Source organism: Lacerta agilis, chromosome 6 (genome assembly GCF_009819535.1).
Source record: "Lacerta agilis isolate rLacAgi1 chromosome 6, rLacAgi1.pri, whole genome shotgun sequence".
NCBI lineage: Eukaryota > Metazoa > Chordata > Lepidosauria > Squamata > Lacertidae > Lacerta > Lacerta agilis.
In genome coordinates, this window is record NC_046317.1 from 58,638,813 (window position 1) to 58,645,197 (window position 6,385).

Sequence of the window (6,385 nt, forward strand, 5' to 3'; positions counted from 1 at the left end):
CCATGCACTAGTTCAGGACCAGCTCCTCCTGAAGCTTCAACACTTTAACACCTCTAGCATAACAAACTGAGATTGTACCCCCTTGGCTCAGATGAGGCACCTTTTGCATTTACTATCACAGGATTGTGAACCAGATAGTGCTTGCCTTGGTATCATTGCTGGAACTATTTGTGGTGCACCACAGATATATTTGTTGAGTTGCAGTTGAACTCTGCTTGTAGGATACAGTTGCATGTATTAAGTACATCAATATGGGAAGAGTTTGCGAATGGATATTCAAATACCAGACTTTCTGCACTCAATCCGGCAGAACATGTGTTTGTCAACTGGGGTTACCCATTGATAGCAAACAAAAAGAGACTAGTAAAGGGACAGCCAATAATAATGAATTCACCACACCCTGCTAATGCTTGCCTCCCCCCCCCCCAAAAAATACTAACAGCTAGTCATCCAATCTCTGTTACTCCTTCAGATATTCACAGGTTGCTGGTATGTTTCCGAGCACAATTGAAAGTGTTGGTGCTGACCTTTAAAGCCCTAAGCGGTCTTGGCCCTGTAAACCTGAAGGAGCATCTCCACCCCCATCGTTCAGCTGAGACACTGAGGTCCAGTTCTGAAGGCCTTCTGCTGGTTTCCACACTGCGAGAAGTGAAGTTACAGGGAACCAAGCAGAGGGCCTTCTCGGTAGTGGCACCTGCCCTGTGGAATGCTCTTCCATCCAATGTCAAACAGAAAAACAGCTGTACAACCTTCCGAAGACAACCAAAGGCGACCAAAGGTATCAGGAAGCTTTTACTGTTTGATATCTCACTGTGTTATTATGTTATGTTAGAAGCCGTCCAGACTGACTGGGGCAACCCCGTCAGATGGGCAGTGTATCATCATCATCATCATCATCATCATCATCTGAGGAAGTATGTAAAGTACATTTCCCTATCTATGCTTAAGAATTGTGGCCTGTAACACACATATTATTTTGATAGCATACTCTTCTACACTAGTAGTAGTTCACTGAAGTTACATAAGCTATGACCTTTAGAAAACTTCTTGTTTAACCATTGCATTGATATTAGTTACCTTAAGGCTAAGCATTGTTCTAACCTTGATGCCTGGTTTTCTCAAGGAAGAAAAGCAGACTAGCCCATTGCCCAGAAAATATGGATTCTAGTGGCTCACAGAATTAAAACACCAGAGTGTCATTCCTTTTACTTCTAAGCCATGCTGACATGATGGACAGGGGTCTTTCATTAAGGATGGCCTATGAGGTCCAAGACTGAAGCTATCCTGTATCAAAAAGCTGGAGACCACATTCTTTTTAAGCCCCCTGCCCTCCTATTCCTTGAGAATCTGCCAGAAGACAATTGACCTACATGTTACATAATCACAAAGACAGAGAAGTTTTTGCAACAGAAAGAAGTATAAGGAAGAAAGTCTTTCAGTCTTTTCATTCTCTCCATCAGTCGTGGAGGTTCCAAATGATACATTTGACACTGAAATGAACTGGCAATCAAGCTAAAATGTATTCAATCCAATGAGTTATAATTTTTACAGTAAAATGCTGCAGTAAGTAACACAATATTTCCCCCCCAAAAGCATTATATAGCATATCCAATACTTTTGCCACTTTGAAATATTTTATATTGAATATGTTTATTAAAGCCAAAATAAACGTCATTTGGCACATGTAGGCCATTTCAATGGACTGGAATTTTCAGCCTTCCAAATAATTCATTCCTTAGCACTTCAGTATTTCATTTTAGTCCCTCACCACAGCTTATATGTTGTTGGCTATATTCCTTTAGCCAATCAAAATAAAATGTGTTATATGGCATGCTCCCTCCAGGGGCAGGGAACCTGTGGCTCTCCAGATATTTCTAGACTATAGCTTCCATTATGCCAGACTATTGACCAATGTGCTGGTTGGATTTTGGAGGCCAGCAATGTCTGGAGGGCAACAGGTGCCCAACATCTTGCCTTACTGACTTATTAAAATCTTTAGTGTGCCCCCCCCAGCTTGTCACACCCAGAAATGCCCCTATCCTGAAAAACCTTCTGAAAACTGAATTGAGATTACAGGCCAGCACTCCACACAGTTGCCAGGGATCAAACCTGGGACCTTCAGCATGCAAAGCAGATGCTCTATCACTGAGCTACAACCGTTCCCCTCAATGTTCTTGATGAAATTTTCTGACAAATTGAAAAGTAGAATGAGGACTATATCCTGCCCTTCTGATCCTCTTCAAGAGCAATGGGGAGGGGAAATTGCCTCTGTCCACAATGAGTGTACTTTGCTGGACTGTTTGGCTTTTTGAGCAGCCACTATGCCATTCTGACAGATGGAGGAGAACATTGGCAAATAAGCTGACATGTATATGCATCAATTATGTTAGGAGCTTGATTCCCAGATGAGCCTATTAAAGCATTTTTCTGAGCTGACTTTTACTAGTCCATCCATAAAGGGATTTACCACTAGTAATCCTGTTTTGGACTAGATTAATGCAAAACAGAGAACAAGAGCCTGTAAAACCTGTTATTTTTGCATCACATGAAATCAAATGCAAGAAATTGAATATTAGAGCAGTAGATTCCTATTCTCTTTTGGCTTCTTTATACCACCTGCTTGCTTCTGATTCCCCCACAGTGTCAACACTAACACTGCTACCCTCTTTTGTATATACTCCTGGGGAATCATTGGTATGAGAACATACATTCAACACGCTTCAGGCAAATTCTGCCTGGATCTATCTAAAAAGTGCAGGCACAACAACAGAGGCATTTCTCCAAGGCTTCTGTCTGAAGTCTTCAACAGCACAGCAGGTGTTTTCCACCTGGGTTTACCTTGCATATTCAGCAGTGATAAAGCTGTTAACAGATTCAAAGCCAAGGCACTGAAGTGCAGATTTGCAAAATTAAGAGGTTTACATAATATGGAAAGCCTTGGCTAAGCATGCCGAGGTTGGCAAACCAGTTTAATACGGCTTAGCCTGCTGTAAATATTGAAGGGAATAGTGGACAGCATGACAATGAGTTTGGCTCATATGCTTGTGAATGGGGCTCTCGTGTGTGTGTGTGTGTGTGTGTGTGTGTGTGTATTAATGAAGCTAGAAGGAAGTCCTTGGTTGCCATCCGTCTGTCTCAGGAAACAATGGAGTATTGCACCTTTGATGGAAGGTTACAGTGCCTGCTGTGGCTGTAGAGACCCATATGGGAGAGACCTATTTTGTTGCAGCTGGGGAAGATGAAGGCACCCAGTTGTGCTGCTGTAGCAACTGCACCATGGCATTTCTTCTTACCAGCTGGGCTATTCCTTTTCTCCTCCCAGCAGTCATTCCTCCTCTGGCCACTGTTATGGATGCATGACCTGACTGTGTTTGTAGGAGGGGGTGGGGTGATGGGGTATACTGGTTTGTGGGAGGGGGGTTGTTCTTATTTTTATAACACGTTTTGTGCTTTATCTTGTATTTTTATGTTGTGAACCACCCTGAGATCTAAGGATGAAGGGCAGCATACAAATTTAATAAATAAATAATAATTGCCCACTTTCAGATGTTTCTTTACAAGCTGAGAAATACATTTTTTAAAAATTAAGCAAAGCTAATCCCTGTAGCGCTGACCTTGAATTCTTCAAGAGCGATAAGTGCTTAACAGCATTATATTATTGATGTTGGTGTTAAATTAGGATTTCCGGGTCTTGAAGAGAGACTGCCCACCCCCCCCCCCCATTGCTGTCTCAATTTTCTCACATAGCTACTAATATGAGAGGATGGATGTATCTCTGGTGGAAAGAACTTAAGTCCTGGCTTACGGTTCTCTCCTGTCATGCATTGTATTAAAATTTCAAAGTTCACAATAGGTGGAAAGTTCAAATTTAGTACATCTAGAATCCTGTGTACGCTGATTTATAGGAAAGTCAGGCTAAGAAATTGAACTGTGACTGGGGAACTCCTCCATTCAAATCCAACCTCTGCAAAACCTCCACCTTGGCAAACCCATTCAAATCCACCTTCTGCAAAACCTCCACCTTGGCAAACCTCTCACACTCAGTTTCCCTATTTTCAATATACCAATAATTGCTTCTTTTACATTTTGTTGTAATGATTAGATATTGCATGGTACTTGTTTTAAATACTTAATAGTCACCATCACATTATTTTGAAACAGAACAGAAAAAGGAACAGTTTGAAAATCCTTCCCACAACACCCGTTTTACAACATTTGTGTACAAATGCTCGAAATAGAACTGTTTGATGCCTTTTCACTGATAAGATGAAATGATATAAGGAATGGAAGTTGTGTTTATAAGGGTATGCTTAGATACATACAAGAGATATAAAACAATTCAATGTAATCCAGTTAAATGTGAGCAGATTATTGTATACTGCTTAGAGCCTATGGTGTTAAGTACTATATAAATTGTTGAAATAAATAAATTCTGCACATGGAAGGGGCTCTTTGGATAGCATCTAATAAGTGTGTGCATTCATGCAAGGTCAGTTCCATCTACTCATGATATAAGGAATCAAGCTTTTAGTCTTGTTTCAGATATTCTTGTTCTGTGAACATGGACAGGGACTATCAAACATTTCAATATATTTTTTAAAAATAGCAAGGGTGGAGAAGCTTAATGAGCAAGATATTTCAGAGGCTTTCTGATGAATACAAATACCTTTGTACATAATAAAAGGTTATTGCAGGAGGGGAAAAGAATTTAAGCTTAACAACTAGATGCAATGTCTAATGGCTTTGTGATCACGAAACAAGGGGAAGAGAAACAAAGAGGAAGATGCCAGTTCAGAGGGATTTTATCTAATTTTATTTTAATTAGATCCTTCTTCGAACTGAGTTTCTAATTTTTCAATTAGCAATTAGCAGCTGCAACTCATTCAGAGCATCAGAAGGTGCCAAAGACCCTAATTACACCACAGGAGTAGGAGTCTGAGAACAAGAAATAAAATTATCCATGAATGCTATTAGAGAAAAGGAATGATTGCATTCTGTAATAATATGCTGATGTGAATCTAATTAGATTGAAAGATTGGGGTGCAAAGGATGAGATTTAAAAATGGATTACATCTTGGAGGTCATGATTTTATCATAAATATTGCTTTTTGAAGATATTGCTACAAAACAGTAACACATTTTGCAAATGTTGTTTCAATGCCAAATTAATCGCTAAATGGATGAGATATCAAAGCAATGCTATTTCATAACTGGAAGAAGGAACTAGAATCTAAGACTCTGTACTTTGGACATCTTCCTAGTATCCAACTGACTGGTAATGTGGCCCTCATCCAATTTCCTGACCATTCATGACCACATACAGACATGCATATTCCTGTTCTCAGTTGTCAGAATCCACACATTACACTGAACACAAATACAAGCTCGAAACCCTTTACCTTTCCCATGAGATTCAAGTGTGGCACCAAAATTCAGCCTCCACTATAGACCTCTACCAATTAGATTTAACATGGTGGGTTTGGGATTTGGGGGGGGGGAGGGAAGCATCAAAATATTGGAAGCACTTGCTTGAAGTTGCCTGGCCAACAGATTCACCTTGGAGCACTGAAGCTCAAAAAGTGGAGTGTATTGGAATATATCTGCACCAGCACAGCATGTATGATGCAAACTTTGGGATTTCAATTGTCAATGGTGCCCTGTGCAAGGCCAAAATGCAACACACACACACACACACACACACACCAGCCTCTCACCTTCCATTTTGCTCCACTGACTATGTCAGAGTTGCGATGCCCCTAGGTTCAACGCCCAGTGCGGCAAAACTGATCACACTGCCCTAAATCTGCCTCTGATGGTATTTATAACAACACTGGGTGCTTGTCACTCCCCCTCCAATTTTATAGAACCCACAAAGCCCATCTAGGGCAGTGATTTCAGAATGATAGGCACAGGCCCCATTCATTGGGCTTGGATCTTTCAGAGTGAATCCAAAATCCAATAATCATATGGTTCCAATAAGGCTTAGCTGAGAAGCCCCCACACAATATGAAAATGGTAAATTTGACTGTTTCAGCTGTTGAATCTGGTTTTAAAATATCCCCTCTTCTAACAATCGTAATTCCCAAGATATTTTATGTCTGTGTGTTTAGCTTGAAATAAAGTCTCCGTTCAAAATGTGGTGTGTGTGTTTTTTTAAAATAAAAAACCTACCATCTCACAAGTTAAATTGTCAATGACATTTTTTAGCAGTGAGACAGGAAATGTTGATGAAGTGATGAGGGTGATATAAATGCAGAGGCAGCTAGGCAGCTAGAATGTATTAGACTGACAGTTTACTGATTGCCCTGATAGTATAAAACTCCTCTCTGCCACTTTTACACTGCTTGACTTAGTTGGGCAACTTCCTGGCAGATATTTAAGGAAG

General features: G+C 40.4%; 1 non-coding gene across 1 annotated transcript; it reads right to left on the reverse strand.

The window, feature by feature from the left end:
* Positions 1-2,088: 2,088 nt before the first annotated feature.
* TRNAA-UGC lies at positions 2,089-2,160 on the reverse strand. Its single transcript has one exon. It is a non-coding gene; the product is annotated as a tRNA-Ala (tRNA).
* Positions 2,161-6,385: the final 4,225 nt, after the last annotated feature.